Source organism: Rhopalosiphum padi, chromosome 3 (genome assembly GCF_020882245.1).
Source record: "Rhopalosiphum padi isolate XX-2018 chromosome 3, ASM2088224v1, whole genome shotgun sequence".
In the NCBI taxonomy this organism is placed as follows: Eukaryota; Metazoa; Arthropoda; class Insecta; order Hemiptera; family Aphididae; genus Rhopalosiphum; species Rhopalosiphum padi.
In genome coordinates this window covers 33,755,279-33,779,875 of record NC_083599.1, presented here as the reverse complement: position 1 = coordinate 33,779,875, position 24,597 = coordinate 33,755,279, and the positions used below count along the sequence as shown (strand labels likewise).

The 24,597-nt window shown below is 25.2% G+C and overlaps 1 pseudogene; it reads left to right on the top strand.

Moving 5' to 3' along the window:
• Positions 1–21,465: 21,465 nt before the first annotated feature.
• On the top strand, positions 21,466–22,618 carry LOC132924997 (uncharacterized; annotated as a pseudogene).
• The last annotated feature ends 1,979 nt before the right edge of the window (positions 22,619–24,597 follow it).

Sequence of the window (24,597 nt, the reverse complement as noted above, 5' to 3'; positions counted from 1 at the left end):
AAATTGCGTATGAAGGTTTTTATACACAAATATTATTATTATTTCTTAATTATTAATATTATTATAACTGTACTAATTTTGAGGAAAATAAAATAGAACTTGAAGATTTTTTAAAAGCTATAGCTCAAAATTTTAAGTTAAAGCTTAAAGTTTTATTTAAAATATTTCAATTTGTACTTTTTTTTCCAGAGACTTTTTTTCTGTTCCACGATACTCGTAAATGCCGGTCGATAGTTGCATTACCAAATCATTGCATAAATCATTTGTTTTTGTGGGTAGGGGTAAATCTAGAATTTGTAGTAACCAGTCAATGTATATTTAATACATAAGTCATAGTATTATGAGTCAACCATCCAATTTTACATTTACAATATAAATATATAATTTTATAATCTGTACTATAACTTCTATAGTACCTTATAGGTACGATAAGGTACCGTACTGCACAGTACCCATCACTGCACACACATACCTACTATAAAATTGTTTTGGAGGGCAAGTGCCTTCTCTCCAGGGCGAATCGTAAGTTTCTATACGAGAGTAACAGGTAAAACATTACATACGTGATACATAAATTCCTTCATACGTGATTTGTAAGTTCCCTATACATCATAAAAAAAGAGGTACGTATGTTAATTCATACATGATGGAAGACAGGTACGTATAATATGTAAAAAGAATAAAATATCATAATACACTTCATTTGTATAAATTTAAATATAATATTTCAACAATAGTTATTGAAATTCTCAAACTATTTCAAGATACATAAAAATAAGAACTGCAGATATCTGGTCACAGGAAATTAAAAATCAGTCAAAAATATGTAGAAACAGTTAATTTTATAAATTAAAATAAATGTAAAATACTCAATAAATAGTATTTACTATTTTTATAATTATTGCAGAATAATTATTTATAACAATATACATAGTACAGGAACTTACATACGTACCTTTTTTTAACGTATAGAAGCTTGCGGTAGAACACGATTGTGTACCTTTGTCCTTTTTGGGAACACGATTGCGTATGTTTGTAGATGGGTTAAAGGTAAAAAAAATTAACACGATTGCGTATGAAATTGTATGCAACGTTGTCAAATTTATTAATTTCATCGTATTATACGCATTTATAAGCTAATAAAAATATCGAAAACATGGGTTCTAGTAATATTATACGTAACATAGTTCTATAATAATTTATAAAAAAATTTGTAGTATAAAGTTGATAGAAGTTTTTTGTGCGTATTGAAATGTACTATCTGTGAATAGCTCTGAACAGTTCATCATAAACTGCAAATTTTCTTTATTTGTTATAAGACAAACTAAATTTTTTTCAGTCGAAACATGAACAAAATTTTCTTCTACGAGTATACAACAATTGTTATTTTTCATCTTCTGTAACTGACGTAGGTGTGGCATCATTTAATGAACTCGGACATTGGGAGTACAATTTTTTTCTCTTAACATACATAGCTTTTCGAACTGAAAGAATGTCTTTCATTTCGAAATTACAACTTACATTCTTCATTAGTTCTTGTCTAATAATTTGGATAGGTCGTGTTAAAATTCCATCTTCTACTCGACTTTTACAATTTTCCCGCAATATTTGTCGTTGTATTTTCACATCAGAAATAGGTTCATGTGTGTGTTTACCAATAATACTTACAATTGAAGTCTTATGCGCATCAGTAACTATGCTTGCGTAACACGTTCTAACTGTACAAAGCCATTTATGCATTCCGTCTTTACGTGTTCTTATATGCATATACTTATTAAAATCTAAAAGAACTAACTGTTTTCCTTTTTCGGATTGTATAAGTTTAATTGCACTTTTCATGTTACTAGACGTCGGTATTATAATATACACAGTACACACGTTCAACGCACTACAACCATCAACAATCGACTGAAACTCTCCAAGCAGAAAATATCGTATAATATAAAAAAGATAACGAAATTTCGTTATATTTTATATAATATTTGATATAATTAACTATATACATAGGTAGTAAAAGCGATAAAAAAAAACATCGTACGCAATCGTGTAGTTAAAAATCAGACAAAATCGTACGTGGCTTGAAAAAGCATCACCGATAATAACGAATGTACACAATCGTGTTTTATCCAAACTTACATATATTATGTACCTACCTATTTTTTACCGTGTAGGAACTTACAATAATACATATTATGTACCTTATTACAAAGTGTCCGCGATATGCAAATCAAACAATAGATACTACAAACTGTCCGTTTACCATTACGTTAAATAATCTGAATAATCATAATAAATAATTGTAATAACCATTAAGCTAGTATCAATTTTAGCAATTTTGACGTATGTCATCGCACGGACGTGTGAGTAGGTAAGAAAATAATACTGGCGTAATTTACAATCGCCTCTCGTATAAAAACTTACATTCGCTCTCGTGAAATTGCACCACTCGATGGTTGAAATAATCGAAATAAATGAAATTTAATATTTATTTATATACAGTTCACTAAAATAATTTTTTTATTCTTTTTATCTATTATAATTTATAAACGTCAAATATACACGACTTATATTGATATAAGTTCTCTATATAGGAGTATTCTCGATACATCATAAATTAAAAATTAAAAGTATTTACTACTTTACTCAGCAATATATTTTTTATTTGAAAATGTGCCTACCATCCGGGGGTAGAGTGGAAATAAAATTTAGGCCAGAAAAATTAATTTCCTTCTGACCACTCAACGTTTTTATCTCTTGAATAGATATTTTATTTTATTAATTTATGTAATGAATTTTATATGTAAATATATATAGATAAATAACACATATTAAAATATATTGCAAATTAATTTTATTGATATAACAAAACTTTAAAACTGAAATTTAAAATATATATAAACCAAATTACATTAATCTGTAATTGTTTTTTATAACATATTTAATATTATGTTCTAATAAAATTAAAACAAATATCTACACCAACTTATTATGAACAAACTATTTTAGATTTTATTTTTAACTTTATTTGTTTTACTTATAGTCATAATTTGTTTAATTATTATTTACTTTTTTTCTCCAACTCCGACAGATTTTATTATTTTGTTATTGTTAAATTCGATTAGTATTTTTTTTCTCTGGACACACATGAAAGTTATTCATAGAATCATAGCTCATCGTACTCCTTAGTTGGTTTGGTTTTTTAAATACTTTTGCTTTAAAAATGATCTTTTACACTGGACTTGTGTTACGGGTAATGTCAATATAAGAACTGATATACCAACATTAAAGTTGCATATGTGTTAGAAAATAAACGATTTTTAATTAACAACAAAGAGGACAATTTTGATAACTTTTGCGTGGCTTTATTTTATATGAATTTGAATCTTCTTCGTCATCAGAACTTTCACTATCTTAACAATATGTTATATGAAACTGTACATTTTAAAATGATCATAACTTACTTAAAAATAATAATATCAATGAAATGCTACCTGGGGCCCTAGGTGGTAATCTTACCTTAAAATTGTATAATAATTTATAGGTCAGTCCAATCTAATATCAAAACTAACAGCACACTATTGAAACTGATGAACGAAAATTTGCTATGTCTTACATACATGTTACAATATGAAAAATATGTTAGCTTTAATATTAGAGTAAATTTACCTATTATCAAATTTAAAGGTAAGAATATTATCTAGGAAATGTCATATACTTTTATTGATCTTATAATTTTAAAGTGAGTTGTGCATTTTTTAAAGTCGTAATATTTTATATTGCTATAACATTAAAGCTCTAATATTAAAGCTAACATTACAAAATGTGCTCTGCATGAACGCAAATTTGCTTTGATGTACATTAGTATGACAGACAACACACGCGGTTATAACGTCCTCTTAATATGATTTCGTTCTCGTGTATCGATAAATATGATTCTTACATTACTCTATATTAGGTATTTTAATTTATTTCCATCTATACTTCAGGCCACCCAGATTTTTCCCGATATCCCGTTAAGCCATTCCATCCCTGCAGTACCATTCATTCTTCATTATGAATACGAAACACTTATAATAAATTAAGGTTTATCTATACAAAGTGACCAATAGTGAACACATTATACAATTTTCACTTCACCACCGGTGGTCTTTGTGTAAATCGTCCGAATAGTTTAAAAGAAGATCGTTATTATTTTTTTCTTTTTTCTTTGTATTCGATATTCTTTCAGACAGATATTTTATGAATACCGGAATACAATGTATTATTGAAAACATATTTAGTATTTTAACAGAATGTTTATAAGCTAAATATATCTACCGACAGTCCTACAATTTCTCATCATCCAGTCTTTTGTCAAATGCTAGAATAATAGCAACCATATATTATATCACATATTATGTTAAATTTTTACAACGGTCAAGTCGCACAACTCTATGTTATCCTCACGTATTTTCAATAAAATATATCAAGTATATTATATTGTCATCACCACATGGGGCACACACATGATGGTACACGCACATAAGACACTATACCAGACGACGTGCTGTACAATATTGTTTTATTCGTGATTATAATATATATATACGTATATTGTACTGTCCTTTTGAGTTTTGCTGTATGCTGTATGCCTGTATTATAATATATTAATATTTGTTACTTATTGTATAAAGTATATAAAAATAAATATTTTTTGTCACCAAAAGTCTAATTTTCGATTCCAGTTGTAACGATGGAAAATTATATTTTGCCGTCCAGCGTTCAGGAAATGAGTTTTTTCTATAATATATAGAATGTAGGCGTCACTCTTTTCGGCTAAAACATATCGTTCTCTTTTTGGCTGCAAAATCAGATTTTATTATAAAATCTATAATTAATTTACCTTTTTTTTTAAATTTAATCATAATTATCAAGTATAAATATATTTAATATTTTCTAAAAAAACTTTAAATACAAAACTCAATATTATTTTACGTAGGTACTTATTTATTTATTGTCGTTGTAGAAGTCGAATATTTATTCGACAGACGATAATGTAACAATATCCATGACGCTACAAAGAAAAATTAAGTATAATCTGATTTGACTACAATATTTGACTAAATGTTCTTTATTTGACTGTGCTGGCTGAGGGCATAGACATAATTGATATTATTATTTTTATTATGTCTACTATACTATATACACTATAACCAATTTTTTCAAGAACAATAATATTTCACTATTTATAGATACTTTTATCCCACCCATTGAGTCATTTGAGAAGTTCAATAAATGTGCCATTTTCGGCATTTTCCCGATAAACATTTATATTGTTATAAAATAATGTAACCAAATTGACATCATACCCTTCGTCGGAAGACAAATTTAAACATAAAATTTAAAATGTAATATTTATAAACAGCATCTTACTCAGTCACTCTTACTAATACTACTATTACTACTCATACTAAGGCTCGAGCGTCAGACATCATTACGTCTGTATGTCATCAACACCAAATAAATTTGGAATTGCCTATATTTGAACACCGGGCCCCTTACGAAAAAGATTAATTATATGTTATACTATATCTGATATCATGTAGTATTTAATATTTTTTTTAGAATTATTTAGGTAATATTACGTATTGATTAATAATGAAATAAATCATTTTTCATTGACAATAACAATTTTTATTTTATTTATACGGTTGTGTTTATCTAGGTAAATTTACCTAAATAATTGAATTTTTTATTTTAGATAATTATTTAGATAACTCGCAATTATTTATCTAGAACAGATAGAATATAAATATTTATTTGTCCAAATAAGTCACAACACCGCTTACAATAACATTACGTATGAGAGATGAGACGTAGATTCACGTATTTTTTATAAAATCGTATATTTGTATGTATCAGCATTAAAGACAGGAGTCGTGGATAGGCAACATTTAAAACGCACAGATCCATATTGTCGTGTGTGTGTCTGAATCAAGGTGCACAGGGTTATAATAATTTATAAACCGTTGATGTTAAAAGTTTTAATTTTGTTATATAATATATAAATTGTAAGCTATTAATCTCGTAAATGTCGTTTTCTTTTCATATTTTACTAGGTGTCTTTTTCATTTTTGCTGTTTACGTGCATTGTCAAGACGTATAATCTATAAACAAAATACTATACATAGGTATATAGGATTAATTCGAATGTATAATGTATAATATACCTATAACGAAATAAAAAAGTAAGGCTCTTTGGAATTTTTAAATAAATTTGAAACACAGTTAGTTACCAAAAAAAGAAGTAAAGTATAGTATCACCGAAATTACTAACGTATCATCGAGAAAGTATCAGAAGTGCGGACTATAATAGTGGACTAACAGTGGCGTATTTTCGACTTTTTTCTGGGAGGTCCAACACTTTTTTCATTTCTTAAATTATATAGGTACTGACGTTAATGATATTAGGAAATAGCAATTAATAGATTTTATACATAGAAAATTGTAATAAGAAAAAAACTACTTAATTGATTTAAAAAAAAAATAATATATATTTTAATTTAAAATGGTACTAAATGACAAATGTACAATATCTAATCGTCTTTTTTTTTAATAAGTTTATCCAAAATTTGATGAGATGAGAGAGTATCTTTACTGTAAGTGGACAACATTACCAAACCATTAAGTTTATTTCAAAAAGAAAGACATTTTACAAAAAGAAAAAAATATTTTAGTGAATAAAATGTTAATACTTACTTCAGAAATAGTATTATGTAAGTAGGTATGTTTTTATTAATTTAAATCGAAAATTTTCTTTCATTTGGCGTAGTCAATACAAGGATTATTGCTAGAATTTGAAGTAATTTGAATATACTAGGATACATATCTATATATTTATTGCATATACTCAATGCATCAATTGCATTATTTGGCTTTTCACTCATATATTTTAATTTTCTCTACCATAACTTGATTTATAATAGATAAAAGCTAGAAACCCGTACTATAGAATAGTGAAAATTTAAAATGCATATTTTGTCATTTTTAAAGAAAAAAAAACATATTTAATTGTTATTTGTAGTACTCATACGCATATTAGTCATATTTTATAATATTGAAAATAAAATTCAATATTGTTTAACATAATATCATTGAGTATAGATATTTTTTTAATTAATGTTGATTTTCAGTTTTCGAGACGGTCACCCATCCAAAAAAAAAATGTGTTTTATTAGTAGTTAAAATCAAATACGAAATTAATTTTGAAAAAATTGTATTGACAAAAAGCCAATTTTCTACAATGTCAGAAAAATGTTTAGATGCTCACCCATCCAAACAATATGTTTATAAATAATAAAATATACACCTAATAACATAATATTATTATTATTAAGCAATCACTAAAAATTTAATTTATTTGGATATGTATTTTGTGTTAAGACGTCCGTAAATGGCAACATGTTATCGTTCGATTTGGCAACGTTGAGTGAAGAGCAGGTGCGCCTAACGTGTCAAATCTCAAATAAATTATTATGTAAAACAATAACATTATACAAGTAATTTTATTAATTATTATTATTATTATTATTATTTTATTTCACCTAATAAAATAATATTGTTATAATGGTAGCGCGCTCTATTGCCAGCGACATTGAACTAATCTAGCGTAACATAAAATATCGAGCACTGTTTCTCTATACTATCTATACTCAATGATAATATGTATTTATTTTAATCGTCGCAGTTAGCTATTAAATTAACGACTAGGACGCTGTGTGCATATTAATCTCCACCACACTAATATTATATAAATAGGTAGGTACCATTTTATTGTCGATTTGTTACCATAAATGTATTTGTTGTATTAAGTTACCAAAGTTGTTGTACACGAATACACGCCATTAAAGTAACATACATTTTATCTTAAAAATTACAATTTACATAATAAATAACAATATTTATTTAACATGTTTAGCACTTACTTAAGTGAGTTGTATATAGTATATACTGTAGCCCGTACATAGGTGGAGCTAGAGGGTCTCTGGAGACTTTACAAATTTAAAAGGTTCATAACTCACTTTAAAATAATAACATCAATAAAAGCATATGACAGTTCCTAAATGATATTCTTCCCTTTAAATTTGATAATAGGTAAATTTACTTTAATATTAAAGCTAATATCATAAAATGTGTTCTGCTGAACGCAAATTTGCTATGGTGTACGTACATTTCCCCAGCCTCCCCCTCAAGACTTGTTTTTTTTTGTTTAACCATACCAATCGATTGTTACCGATTTGTATTGGTTTGTAATCATATTTTATTCGTTTGTATAGACTTAGTTTTTTTTTTAATCAAAATTTTGGTGGGGGGCTGGGGAAATGCCTTAAGTTCGAATTTCGAATTAATAAAATCGTATTTATTAAATATAAATGTAAATCTTTTTATAAATTATATTTTTCCATTAAATTAATACATACCTTGAACTGTTATAGAACAAAATGCATAGTAAAGAATAAGTTTACATTTTAAAAAAAAAGTTTGAAATAATAATTTTTCTTCATACTACTTAATATAATATAGTATAGTATAAATATTCATACTGTACAGTTGTTTCACATTTAATTGGAATTGATTTTACTGCCAAATCATCGTATATTTCCCAACTATTATTTACTCTTCTACAATATGCTTTATAGTGATCAACACTACTTACATCGCTGGTCAGTGAACAAATTCCTCTTAGTTCATAATTAATATTTTGAATTCTAAGTAGAGAAGGAATGTCCGATAATTTTATAAATACAGTAGTCCTCGGATTTTGACTGGTAAATTCTAAAATTATGTTAAATATTAAATTATTATTTATCATTAAAACTTATATTATTATAAATAATATGTATACAGTATACATATTTGCATACTCACCTTCGTTATTTTGAATTAATTCTATAAATAAATGTTGGTTAGATAGAAATGGTGTTAATGTTTTAATATTTGTGCAAGTCTTATTGTCATTCCTATGTACGCAAATACTGCTACTGACACAAGTACGTTCATAAATAAATTTTTCAAGTCCATTGAAGTTACCATCATAAATATATGTTATATGGGAGTACTGGTATCGGGTTTTTATAATATTTTGAATCAGTACATTCTGTTTTATCATAAATTGTCGGCAACTCTGGTATTATACGTGTAACTGTGTAAGTAACCTAAATTAATAAAAATGAACTTAATATAAACACTAAATTATAAAAATTATAATATTTGTAAAAAAAAACTGAGTAGGTATGCCGATAAGATAAATGTTAAATAAGAAATGCTAAATTTAGCAAAAATATTAAGTAATTAAAATATTTATTATTTCATAAAAAGTTAAAATTAATAAAAAATGTAATATTAATAGTGTATATTCATAAAAAAACATTCTGTATTGAATAAAAAACCCTAAATAAATAGAAAATTCTAATCTATAAATAATCTCGTTAAAATATTTTTTAAATTTAGAATTTTTTTTATGGAAATTAGAATTTTCTATTTATTTAGTGTTGTTTATTAAATGCATGGAAAAATACCTTAAAAAATAGATTTAGTCATTACTCGAGAGAATATTAATTGAAATGGCTTTGATTGAAGATAAATAACTAAATACTGACAAATTTAAGTTATTGTTGAATAAAAAATCATACTTGAATAAAACAATTTAAAAAAATCTAAAAAAATCTAAATTAGATTAAAAAAATACCAGGTTGAATTAAAAAAATTACGATTCTCATAAATAGTTCATACTGTAACCAAGAAATCTAAAAAAATGTATCAACAGTTATTTTTTATAGACATTTTAAGTTCAAATTTGTATGAAATTACATAATAGATACATAAGAATATCAATTTTAGTTATTTTGTTGTAATTTAAAAATATTATTCGTGGTTCATGTACATTTTAGAGTATATTATTATACTGTATAGTGTATACAATATGCTTACAATAACAATTTCAAATGTAACTTTTTTTTAGCAAAAATGTTGTTTACTTATGGTAGTACTAATTCCTAACAGTAAAAAAAATTACTTAAATAACAATAATATCATCAAATATAGGTACTAAGTAGTAAGTAATAATAATACTATTACTAAGAATAGTAATGACAGATTTTCTTTGCTCATAATCGTTTTTCATATACAATGATTTTATATCATTGAATTTAAATTTAACACCATCCATTACAGCCACATACTTGTAACCTACTGTTCAATAGAATGACACTCATTTACCCGATTTTTTTAGTTATTTTTATTTTATAAGAATAATAAGTTATCTTACCAAATAAAAATTCTTTAAAATCTATTAATATTTCATAAATTGTTTTTACTGAAAATCGAAAAAAAATATTATAGTAAATTCACAAATGTATTTTATAAGCATAATATGAATAACTTATTTTTTTTTTTAAATAAAAACTCATAACTTTATACATTCTACAACCTAAGACTTAAAAATTGTGTATTTGTATATAATGATTTTCGGAATTTTGTTTGTTGGTAATAATTATAAAAAGTTTAGCATATTTTCCCCTTTATTTTAAGTATTAAAATTGTATTTTATTTTATTAAATTATTCACCATTTTTCATCAGATAGTTTTAGTTACTTCACAATTAAAATTATATTAACCAGTTTTGACGTTAATATGATATTGAGTCATATTAAAAGTTATATAAAAGTTTTCAAAGTATTCAGACACATTTTTGATCCGTTCATAGGCACTTGAAATTTTATAATAAATTATTGACATTTTTTTGTACCTATAGTTTATGATTGATTAAATTTTTTTCCTTGTTAAAAAAGCTTGTAAATAATTTAATATTAAGTTCTACATAAGTTACTTCTTTAGAGCTAGATATTTAAAATTCTTAAAATACTATTTTTTTTATAAGCTTTAAAATGTCAAATTTGATCAAAGATTTGTTAATATCACGAAAATGTGCACATTATTTTGTACAAAAAATATATAACATTTTATATTTTAATTTTTAAGAATTTAAATTTAAATTCAACGTTCCTACTAAGTTCTTCTTACTGTTATAAAGGAAAATGTGAAGTGAGAACAAAAAGTTCGCTTCCCTGATCGTGAGATTTGTGTGCAAAACACAACAAACGTATGCCGGTGAAACTCCAAAATAATACATGTGAACAGTTTAATTCATTCGTATTACATTAGAATATCAATAAGTGCCATTTCCTTATTTTAGCTTAGATACTTAATTAATATTGATGAAAATATTCGGTACAATATATTATTGTGGTTGAGACGGTGCTATTTTTATCGATACGTGGCTAATCGGGATGGTCGCATTATATAGGAATGGCAACCGATACCATGTCGTTGAAATGCCTCGTACCGCTAAGAGCAGATTTTCCAGATAATGTTATCCTCTATTATGTTAAACATAAATTTGGTAATATTACGAAAAAGACAGTTTCTCTTTATACTATAAACATTTTATACATCTTAAATTATTATATTATAATATAGTCGCAAACCAGCATTTTAGTGATAATTATAAATAAATAAAACCAAATGTGTGAATAAACTCTACAAATCTACAATACTATACAAATACTGAAATTAACACAAATACTGCTTAGTTTAAATTAAAAACGTTCCGTTAAAATATTAAATGTTATCATATTATGTTTTTCAACCAATATTAGAATTATTAATGGAATTGCATTTAAAATAATATGTATTGTTCGGTTTACATCTAATAGATGACTAAATACAGAGCATGTAAATTATAAAATATTAGATTCATAGACACAGTAATAATAGGCATGTTCTTAATATTAATAAAACATAATTTAGTGGTACTTACTATTACCCGATCCAAAGTCTTTGATCCACTTATCTTTATAAATCACGACACCTTCAATAATAACCTCACGTGGTAATACTCCTTTTTCGGCATTTTTACATCAATAGGAATGAACAACTTATATGCATATAATACAGGAGGCTGAATGTGGAATGAATTATTTTTGATAACAAGTCGCGTTTTGTTATTATAAAATAAATCAGTGGATAAAATTAATACACTATATTTTTAGATCATTAAATATGTGAATATAATAAGGATTCTCAATATAAATAACAATAGAGTCTATATTTTGGAAAGTAAATGTATATATCAATGCGGTAAAAATATTTTTCAACTAGCACAAGGATTAAAGATACTATATAATATATTATATATAATATACGACATAATAAATTCCAATAAGGAAACACGAATCAATAAACTGAATTAAAATAACTGATAAAATATATTACAAACATTTATAAATCATAAATGAACTGAATTAAAAAAGGCCACAATGTAGTAGCTAGTAGCTATTAAAAAATGCTGGTATGTTGTTTTTATAGTCATATTTGATACAATGTATGAAACAAAAATTAATTTCGTAAAAAAAAAAACTAACTTACTTATTGTTTGTCTGAAACAAAAGTATAATTATACAATAAATATTAAATTAAATTAAAATTATATTAAATTGCAAAATTTACAATATGCATTAAGAATAATAAGTATACAAAATATTAAAACTTTGCGACCCCCTATATAACCTAAGCCTGCAGTGATTTTGTATCAATAATAAATGTAAAATGTAAAATCAACGTAATAGTAAAAGTTATAATGATTTAATTTGACTAATATTTTTTTCGATCAAATGAATTGTACAATATCACATGAGATAGTAGGTAATTTAAATAAATCAAACCCTAGTGGCTAATAATACTTAGCTACAAATAAATATTAATTATTTTGATTAGGTACCTACATAATATATTTATAATTCATCATAGAACAGCATTTAAAAAGTAAGTAATTAATAACTATCCAATGATGATGGTGATTTTTTAAATAACTTGCTTTAAAATCTTTTCATAAGTTACAAGCGATTGGTAAAAAAAATTCGAAATTCAAACTTAAGGGATTTCCCCAGCCCCCCACCAAAATTTTGATTTTAAAAAAAAACTAAGTCTCTACAAACGAAAAAAATATGATTACAACCCAATACAAACCGGCTACAATCGATTGGTATGGTTAAACAAAAAAAAAAACAAGTCTTGGGGGGGGGGGCTGGGGAAACGTACCTCATAAATCTTCCGTGTAAATATCATTAATCCAGGGCTTGGGACTTTATGCACTTAAAATCATAAAATTATGCGCATACATATGCATAATAAAATATCGAAATATACGCTTAAATATGTGTTTATTTGAAAAAAATTTAAATTAATTTAAAAAATAGGGCCAAACTATTGATCTAATGACCTCTTTGGATTTTTTTAACATTCAGCATCTTATTCTATATCGAGCAATTAAAATTAATTAAATTAATTTCCACACTCAGGCATATTATTTTTATGCATACAAAAATAATCATTATTTTATAATTCTAATTATGTGCTTACTTGTGTTGCACTGGATTATTAAGAGGATGCCAGCATAGTATTTGTTATCTCTCTCTAACCCACGCGCAACATAGCAAATTTTACGTTCACAAAAATGACTAAAACCATATTAATTTCTCAAATTAGAGTAAAATGACCTATTATAGAATTTAAAGATAAGAACATTATCTAGGGCATTTCATAAGCGTTATATTATATTTTTTATTTTAAAGCGAGTTATGATTATTTTAAAATTGTAAATTGTTTATACATCTTAAAAAACTCATAACGTATTACGATTATGTTTGTCGTTTTATTTATTTACAGTTATAAATCTAAGTAGATATGTAAGCGTAAGCAAGTAAACAGTAAACACGAATTGCTGTTAGGTATACTAATTTAATTTTGTCACACTTTAGGTTTATTATAAGTTGTTCTTATGGTAGTAAAAAAAAAAAGCAAAAATCATTAGTCACAATTTTTGCTTATAAGCATTAAAAGTTCAAATATTTACAAAATATATCGAAATTGCGAACATTTGCAAGGCATTTTGAAGTTGAAAATTCATAAAATTTTTGTAATTTGTATCTAAGGTTAAAAAAATCCAACACAAGATTATCCATAACTTTTTCTTCAAATTACTATAAAAAAAAATTCCAACGTCAATATAGAAAAAATTTTATGAGCATATGAAATTAATTTGTTTACGAAATCAAGTAAAATAATAATATATCACAATTATTTAAATATAAGTTATCATATAATATATCCTATACTAATTATTCTAGACTGACAAATCATCTCCGTACGTAAAATGAATCTATCAAAAACAAAAACCGATATAAAAAAAAAAAATTTGAGTTCTTGAATGAGGACATTTTTGCAATTCGTATCCAAAACAATATTTTTATAAAACATGAATATTTTTTTTAATAATTAAATAAGTATTATATAATTGAATTTATTTTTATTTTAATTCAAGCCTTAAGGCACAATTTTAAGGTCAAAAAATTAAATAGATGAATATTTGTCATACCTATATAAGTAGCTCTAAATAAGTTAAATTATTTTGAAAACTGTATTTTATAATAAAAATAATAATATAAACATGTGGTGAAAATTTCAAGTACATATACCTACTGTTATTTTGTTTATTTACGAGTATTATTTATTTAAAAAAATGAGTATTACAAAATATCAAAATTGTTTGCGAAGAAATAATTATTTCATGGGTGAATATCTAATGTTATAAATTTGTTAACTTCAAATAATCATAAAAAAATTAATTTAGTTTTCTGGTAGAATTTATTTTAAAAGCTGAAAAACTTAAAGAAAACCTTGTGTCCTTGTATTACATTTTCAAATCTTAGGTTTAAAAATACAAATTTTTATGAATTTCTAATGAAATAGTTTTTACATTTTTGAGATTTTAATGAATTTTATCAAAATACTAACTTAAAACACTAGTAAAAAAATTCTGAAAATACATTTTTTGATATTTCGTAGTTGAGAAATAAATAACTTATAAAGAGCATTGTTTTAAATTGTTTAAGCATTTTTACTTAGCGAATAAATTAAATTAAATAAATTCACTGACCAGGGCCTCAAAAAGGCTGAAAACGGCCCTGTGTAGAGCTTAACTTCAAATACATATTAAAAAAAAAAATTGTGTCTAAGTATTTTTTTATAATAAATTGTATGATTATTAATATTTTGTAAAAAGTAATTCAATTTTAATTTAATCAATTTATATTTATTGCACAGTTAAATATTCCAAATTAACTTGTTTATATTTTCTATGAAGTTTAATTTGTATATTGTATTTGGTTTTCGAAGAATTTATAGTTTGTACCTAACTGTCCTAACTAAATTTTCATATGTGATACTTATTATTACTCTAAAAAAAAAAAATTACCAAAAGCCAATAAAATAAGTCAATGTGAATTACAATATAACATTTATTAATATTCTAAAATATTCTTTTTTTTTTAAGTCCAGTGACTTCAGATTGGTATGGAGTTTTTGGGAGGAGATAGGTATCTAAATAGGTACACATTTTTTGGTAATTTTCAAAATTTTATATCCTCAACATATTTTGGAAAATATAAAAACAAAAAAAGCAAAAATTAAAAAATTAAAGTAATAAATGAAAAATAAATAAAACAGTTTCTAATATTTAAAAAAAAATATATTATAACAATAATTAGTAATTACTACTATATATTATCATATTATGGTATACGTATAATATTCTGATATATTATACCTAGCTTTATTATTTTAATATTTTATACGATTTGACGATTTATTTTGTACTCGAGTGCTTCTCATCCCCGTATCAAATGTACTTATAGTATATTATATTGGTTGTAAATATAATTATTTAATTAATAATTTAAAAAAAATAAATGTATATTGGTGTCAACTAGTTTTGTCATATTTTGAATTGTCTTCAATTTGTTTATTTGTAAGTATTAAATTTAATAAATAAATAATCTGTAATAGACGTACCTACTAATTAAAAATAATTACAGTATTTGACTGATTTATGTAAATAATTAGTATAATTAGGGATTTAAATCACTTATTATTTAGACTATTATAAGTTATCGAGTTATATCGAAAGTATATTGATTACGTTTGTCACTTTATTCAACAGGCTATTATTTATTCATATGTAACCGTGCAGATTGTAGGTACCTGAGGTGTTATTTTTTTGTTATATCGATTTAAATTTCATAATTTTTTTTCATATGTGGTTCAGCGTTAACTAAATCATCAAATTCTCTTCAAGTTTATAAAAATAATTATTCAAATTGTACTTTTATTAAACAAATTATAATAATTTTATGATGACGTGAGATATTTAATACGGCGTGCAGAATAATAATACACGAAATATAAAATTCGATATCGGTTAAAATATTATTCGGTCACCAAAATTATTGTTATCGTATTGACAATAATTATTTAAAAAACAGTCGCGCGCGGGGTGGTGGTATGAACATTGTACTCGAACGCTGCCGCTATACTTAGCAGAGCAGCACATGACGACTGTAAATTTATGATTTTTTTAACCAAAAACATGTTTTTGTACTTCCCATTTTCTTCAGCTCTCGTTAGTCGTAGAAACATAATTTAAACACCAAAATAAACTTGAGAAGTTCCTCTAGAGGACTGCGTTCCACTTTTTTGATATCTTTTTTTTTCTATTTTATATGATTTTTTAAAAAATTTAAAAATTTTGAAAATTTTAAATACAAATATCTTTGGTTTGAAAAAAAATTCAAAAATCTGGAACGAGGTCATCTAGAAGAACTTCTCAAGTTTATTTTGGTGTATAAATCATGTTTCTACGACTATCGATAGCTGAGGAAAATGGGAAGTACGAAACCATGTTTTTACGGTCGATTTTTCGCTACCAGAACGGCCTCTTAAATGTTTTTTGATGTTCTCGACTTTGAAAGATCTTCTATTATCTATTATAGTAAAATTTTATAGGCGGGAAATGATGTTTCTACGTTTCTCGATGTGATTGTGGCATATTTAAAATACGTCAGATCATTAATATCCAAGTCTTCTGGTAAGTCTTTCATGTCAATTAATTCACCATTAAGAATGTTTTTAATTTTCTTTAGCATAAGAAGACCAACATTTTTCTATTCATTTTTCTCTAATGAAATACGGAGTCACGTTATCGATTATCGACTTATCGGCTTTATTGCAAACGAAATCATATACCTAAATAAAATTAATTTAGAACGCGTCAGAAATGAAAATTTTTCATTAATATTTTGAATTTTTATTATTAATCGTTAATGAAATTAAAATAAAAAACCCAAAATATGCAATAATATCCAAATTCATGAAGTTCCGAGTCCTGGTCATTACTATATTTTACCGATTACATTTTTGGCTAAAAATTGATTAATACAAATAAATGGCATTTTTTTCATGAGATTTATAAGCAGCTTATATGGCTATTTATATTCTTTGAATAATGTACGTATATTTAATAATGGAATTTTGGTACCGAATTTATCTCAAATAAATATTAAAATATTAGTGTTAATTTTAATTTAGTGCTCGGAAGTTGTTTTTTTGGACTATTAGATTTATTGCTTAGTGAGCTAGAAATCCATTTCAAGATACTACGAACAAAATATCAAACATTTATAATTATAATGCATAGTATTTAGCGATTTTTAGAATTTAGAGCATAATATTTTTTAATTTCACAATTTTTTAGAGCATATTTTATAATTTATGATCAAAAGGTTTGACAATTCATAAATAAAACAAAAAAATAATTACAATCATATTGACATTTCTTACTTTATTCTTGTATTATATTTTTCAAAATTTCTGTTTGACATAAAAAAATGATGTTTTCCTTGTATTAACCAATATATAATTATAGCTATTATTTGTAACTATATTTAAAATACGTTTATTATACACTAGAGACTAGAAGCAGCTACGATTATTTTCTATAAATACTTTTCTAGAAAAATAATTCAATGATTATTGTTGATGGCAATGACGGCATTGATAAACTTAGCCATATGACGTAAATATTATCAGTTTCATTTAATATGTCCGACGTCCGTGTTGTCTATAGTTCTATACCGTTTAGATTATACGATGTTATTTCTAGTTTAATTACTTCAATTAGATTATTTTAATTTCATTACGGCCATTACGCTAAAAGCTAAACATTCTGCGACAAGTCGTTTGAAAAGTTTTGTGTTAGGATGTGGTACTGTCGTACGGATATATTTAAAACATTAAAACCGATGGAAGTATTCTGTTTTGTAGCAAGTTATGTGAAGACATGAAGTGAGTCTAGTAATAATCCAAAATCCATAAGAGCCAATATTAACTGTATGGGGTACTTGGTTAATAGCTTAGTAGTCCAATGCAACACTTTAATGGTAAGAACAGAATTAAACCTAAGCAATTTAATTTAAATACTTTTTAATTGGGCACCAGGTAGTATTTCTGATTTTTATTTATAAATTTCGGTTATATAAAATCACACAGAAACATTCAGCAAATAGATTTATTTTATTCAATGAACATTTTTAAAGTTTTTAATGAATTTAATTTTTTTAATTTTGATAAAAAATTAAAAATCAGAATTTATTATTTTACTTTTTACTAATTATTTTTAGTTCAATAAAATATTTGTACAAATAAAAATTTTGTATAGAAACAAAAACGCAAGTCCATTTTTTTAAAGCATATTTTTTCTTTTCTAAGCGCATAAGTGTATGCATATTTAGTATTTTTTAAAAGTATTAAGTTTTGACAATGGTGGCTCCAAAGACGGGCAAGGTAGAGTCATGGGCCATGGTCCTACTTGAAAATGCCAAGCCCTACCACTGGCCTATCCTTAGACATTATAATATACTCATTTTTCATTTTTTGTGGCCCTACTTAAAAAAAAATCCTGGCGCCGACACTGTTTGTATATATTGTATGTTTGACTATAAAATATAATTATATTAAATTGTTTTTTAATAATAATAATAAAAAAAAAAAGTTATTCGTTATAAATTTATTTATAATTAAAATCAAATTATTAATTTGAATACTAATTTATTTTCTGTTTAATGAAAAACTGTTTAATTAACCCAAAATTATTAAAGTAAATGGCTCTGTTAAGAATAATCATTTATTGGTTTAAAATTGTCTACAATGTAGACTACATATCTTATTTCTTATTTGCTTATAAGAGAAGTAAGGACCCCACATCTGCATTTTTGTGTAAGTACAATTAATAGTTGACAAATGTGTAACATTGTAACAACTAAAAAGTCTGTGGAAATTTTACATTTAGTAGTTAATATTTAGTTTTGTAAGTTTTGTTGGTTTTAATATTAGTTATGATTAATATATTATTAAAGGCAGGGCCTAAAATAAATGAAGCTTCGTACTACACTATTTTATAATTTCACTTAATTTAATATGAGTTCTCTCTGTCTAAAAATAAAATATAAGTTAAAAAAATTTTATTATTTGAAAATTCAACATAATATTACACCTGTCACCTGGATAAAATAATTAAAAGTAGAACATAAAATTATATTTTAAAGTTTAAAACTGAATTTTTCCAAGGTTAATATTATTTGTTAAATCATATTTTTATCGAAATAAACTAATTAGAGTATTAAGTTAATTGTTAATTACTACTACTTACAACTTTGCTTACTCCAAAACCTTAATGATATTAACTTATTTTAACTAATTTTAAAATAATATGTAAAATTGAATTAATTATAATTTATAAGTGATTGTGATAACATGTAATATGTGATAAAGGAATGCCTATTGAGGAGAAATATTAAAATAAGGTGGCGACAAATCTCGATCGGTATTACTCGACCACCTCATTATGATGGTCGGATAAAACCACACCGGCTCACTTTTTAAGGGGAAATTTACACCGGTTTGGTCTAGCAAATTTGTAGTATCATAAACCTTTATAGCATATAGCATTGCTTAAATATACATTGTGGTATTATCAGTATTTTTCAATGGTATTATCACATATTATATATGAATATTAATATATCAAAGTTTATTTAAATATAAAAGTTTTAACTATATGGTTAATTGACGGAATTATCAACATAACACTAAAATAATCAACACACTTTTTCATTTTGTACTGCACTATTCAAATTTTGTACTACACTAACAGTGTTGTACTGCACACTATTTTAGGCCCTGATTAAAGGTAACAACATTGTGTTTTCTTGAAATAGTTCTTTTTATTATTTTAAATTTATTGTAATATTTTACATAGGTACTTATAACTTAATTTAAAATCAAAACATCAGTTAAGTTTTATAATATGTCTATTGTCTATTCACTAATTTTGTGACAATTAATACGGCTGTGGCGTTCTTTTCAATTATGTAATAAATGTACTAATGTCTAATACACAAAAAAAAATTTGTGTATGATGTAAATTAATGATGAATTTTCAAAGTAAAAAAATGTTGTAATTATGATTTTAAATGTTAATATAGGTATTTTAAATATATATATATATGGTTAGTATCAACTAAGTTTATGTATAGAGACAAGGCATAATAGTTTTAGATGAAGTTCATTTAAGGAAAAGCTTAAGTGTTAACAGTCAAACCCCAACCTACATGGGATTAGAAGACTTTGGTAATGAACTAGAGACTAAGGGTGCACAGAAGTGACTAAGTGCATTATACTAACAAAGCACTGAGTTTTATTTATAACATTTTGAGACATCTGTAACAGTAGTATTTATATTATGTCTTGAATTGAATTAAAAACACAGCAAACTGATCTTGATTAATTCAAAAACTGTATGTATCTACTTTTAAAATATACTACGTTTATATGCAGCAGTTAATGCGCATTAACTAAATGCCCATTGAGCTAGTCCGAGAGTTAGGTGCATATAAACACATTTTTTATTCGCATTAAACTGATGAGCATTTATTATTTAATTCGATTCATCAAATCGAATTAACTCTTACTCCGGGATTAAGAAATGCATGTAAACGCTTTAACGCAAATTAATATTTTAGCGGGAATTTTAAAATGTCAAATTATAATTATTTTAGTTGTGGAATTCAAAGTATAAAGCATGGACTAAAAACATTCGCATTAACTTGTAATTTTATTCAACATCTAATCTTGATATTTTAACTTTTAAGTGCATATAAACCCGCTCTCTAATGTAAATTAACTCAATGCGCATTTACTACTGCATATAAATGCAACGCAGTAATAGTAGGACAAAAATATTACTATATATAGATACTTAAATGTATTTTAATAAATTTATATGGTCAATAGCATTCAATAGACAATGACAAAGTGTAGTATGAACAAATTAAAAAAGATATTACTTTGGGATAAGGCCTAATACACACCGTACGGACCATGACTATATAGTTGATTTAAGAAAACACTATGCATTGGAATACATTTTAACCAGGAAATTGAATACTAGAACATTTGTTTAGCTTTTTAAAGGGCATGGCTGGAAGTGCTTGTAACAACATCATACCTTTAGACTTCAAATACTGGTGATTCTTAAATAAAAAGAAATTTAAATTAATGTTATTATTATGTAACTAATATGTCATTAATTTGTTATACATTATAATTTATAGTCTAAGATGGTATATATTAGGCAAGCATTCCAATATAATATTTACCGAAAACACTAATTCACAATGTAGTATGGAAGATAAATTGTTAGGTGAAAATGATTGTTTTACCGCCCAAATATTATTATTATCTCTTAATAATAATTCTTCTATTTGTGCTAACAACGAAGCCAATATCAAGAATATGTAATTACTGTTTCAGAATCTAATCTTCAGCTGCTAAAACAATTTGTAGTAATTTTATAAATACTTCAGTTTCCCTTTATTATAATATCTAGGTACTTGCTTTTAATTTGTATTACTTTTACATGGCTAATGTATTGTTTTAGATTGACACTGAAAATTGTGAAAAATCAGTATTTGATGACATCGAAGAAGGGTGTGCTCAATACATTGCTGGTTATGTTGCTAATTGGTATTCAAATAAATATTCTCATTTATCTCAAACAAATTGTAATGTAAAAAAAGCTAGACAACCCATATATCTAAAGGGCACTTAACAATACCATCAGAAAATTTGTTCAAAGCTGTCCTGCAAATAGAAAATGAATTTAGATTACTATATGGTGAAAATATCAAAATCCCCATATGTTTTTAAAACATTATTTAAGATCACTAAACCAAAAATTGAGAAATTTAATGTACCTGATGAAGTAATACATTGCTTAATTAGAACACGGACATACATTAGATTAAATAATTTAAACAAACAATTAATCACAAAACAACAAAATAAATTAGACACACTGATAAAAAGGAAATTTACAAATTTAACTATTAAACTATTATCATTTATCATACATTAAATAATATTATAAAGTACATAATATCAATATGTAAATTCATTGTACCAAATAATATGTAATATATCTTGGACTGAGTTATTTAGTTTATATTTAAAAAATACAATTAGGTATATGAGTGTATATTAGCGGTCAAGCATCGTACAAAATAGTATTAAATATATAATACAGCTTATCCACGAGAATAACCAGATACCAAAATCCAAAAGTGTCACCTACCACCATATATCTTTGCATTTTGTAATACAATATTATTAAATGTGCGTATTTGTTGTTGAAAAATGTATAACAATTACGTTAGATTTCAGACTATTAGTCTTGTGATTATGTCCTTTACTCTCTTTCTATATTCAATGTTAATAAATTTAAAAGTGCTCTTACTGTTTCATTGTTGTTCTTAAGCAATTTTGTATTTGTCACATTGAAGAAAATTACATTTCACAGGCTACTGAACTAACAAGAATAGTGAAAGCTACTCATAGTGATTTATACAAATGTTATTATTAAAAAATTTCATAACGAATTGATAAAATAATTAAAATATTATGATCATCAATTGATACTAAAAATGTTCATACATCTTTTTCATAATTGGAGTAATTTGATGGTCTCTAATATATTATTATTATTTATTTGCATCATATTATGCACATTCAAATTGCAGAAATAACTGTTGATGAGTTTGAAGTTTGGAATTATATTATTTCCTTATTTTAATCTTATAATGAAATCAAATATTCAATACGTTTTTGGTTTAGATCTTAGATGCATAATTAATGAATAATTGAGTTGAATCCACTGTAAAAGAATTTAACATCAGTTTTTTTTCAAACGATTAAATTAAACTGATGTTAATCCTTGTACTTTGGGCTATGTAGTTAAACAAACTCTTATGGGTCAGAAAGGTGGAAAGTTTTTATACATTTTTTAAATTTGCTTATTAATCATGATTTAATATTAATATTACCATCTATATTGTAAAAATCTTTAATTTCTTTCCAACAATAAACAATGATAAATATATACTTGCTTAAAGTATTCTAGGGTTTAAAATATATATATTCATTATTATTAATATTGTTTTCTATGGTTGCTTCAAACAATTTTCTCATTTTTATATTATTTGATCTTTGGTTACAAATTATAACCTCTGTAATCAAACCACATTGAACATTCAATATGTTTTGAATAGTACTTACACAAATTGCATTAGACAATCCCGCGATCAATGAGCCATTCTGTGTATACTTAGATTAGTATTTCAAGCTATTGTAATTTTATAACACAATCTTATTCATACAATTCTAAGTATAAATATAAAATATTGAATCAAAACTCAAAAGTTAATAAAAATAATAATAATAAAATATGGTATAATTTATACAAATACATACTATTATAGGTACTAGCACTCCTGCCTGATATTGTCCGAACCAATAGAAAAATCATCAATCTCAATAGATTGAGCGTTGAAATAGTTTTTTGTGAAAATATGGGAATATAGTCTTAGCAAAAGATTACCTATTGCCTTCTGATAAATAATTATATTCCTAAGACTCGTTTGTAACAAACTGAATAATGATTACTATACACAATTGACTGTATTCAAATTATAAAATTAATTCAACCTTCCCTATTAATAAATTATTATAATAAAACAAGGATCTATTTGGAGTTGCACAGCAATTGCAAGTACTTCTTCACTAAGTGTGATTAGTGGTTATGTATATATTTGTAGACTGGGCAAGTTTTTGGTACTCGTCTAATATGCTACCTATCGTAAAATGGTATCTACCAAAAAACTGTATGCGTGTAGTATGCCACCTACCGTAGTTATTTTTATTTTATTTCATTTTATTGTGGGAAAGTACATTTGAGTTGATGAGGTTCTAGAGCGAAGATTTTTTAAAGTAGAAAAAAAAGATAAGGCAACTTTATTACCAATAATACAAAATTAAATAGAACTAGGACTAATTATTTTATTCAGATCAATGGCGAGCATATAGTACAGGGGTCGGCAAGTAATTTCTATTGGAGTCCTAAAGATGAATCAATGAGGTCCAGTGAAAAAAATCTTTTTCAAATCTTTATACATAATGATTAATGAAGTAAGCACAATGTGTTGACAGGGTCCAGAGTTTTGCCTTCCGCGGTCCGCCAGTTGCCGACCCCTGATATAGTACCTTACAAAATAT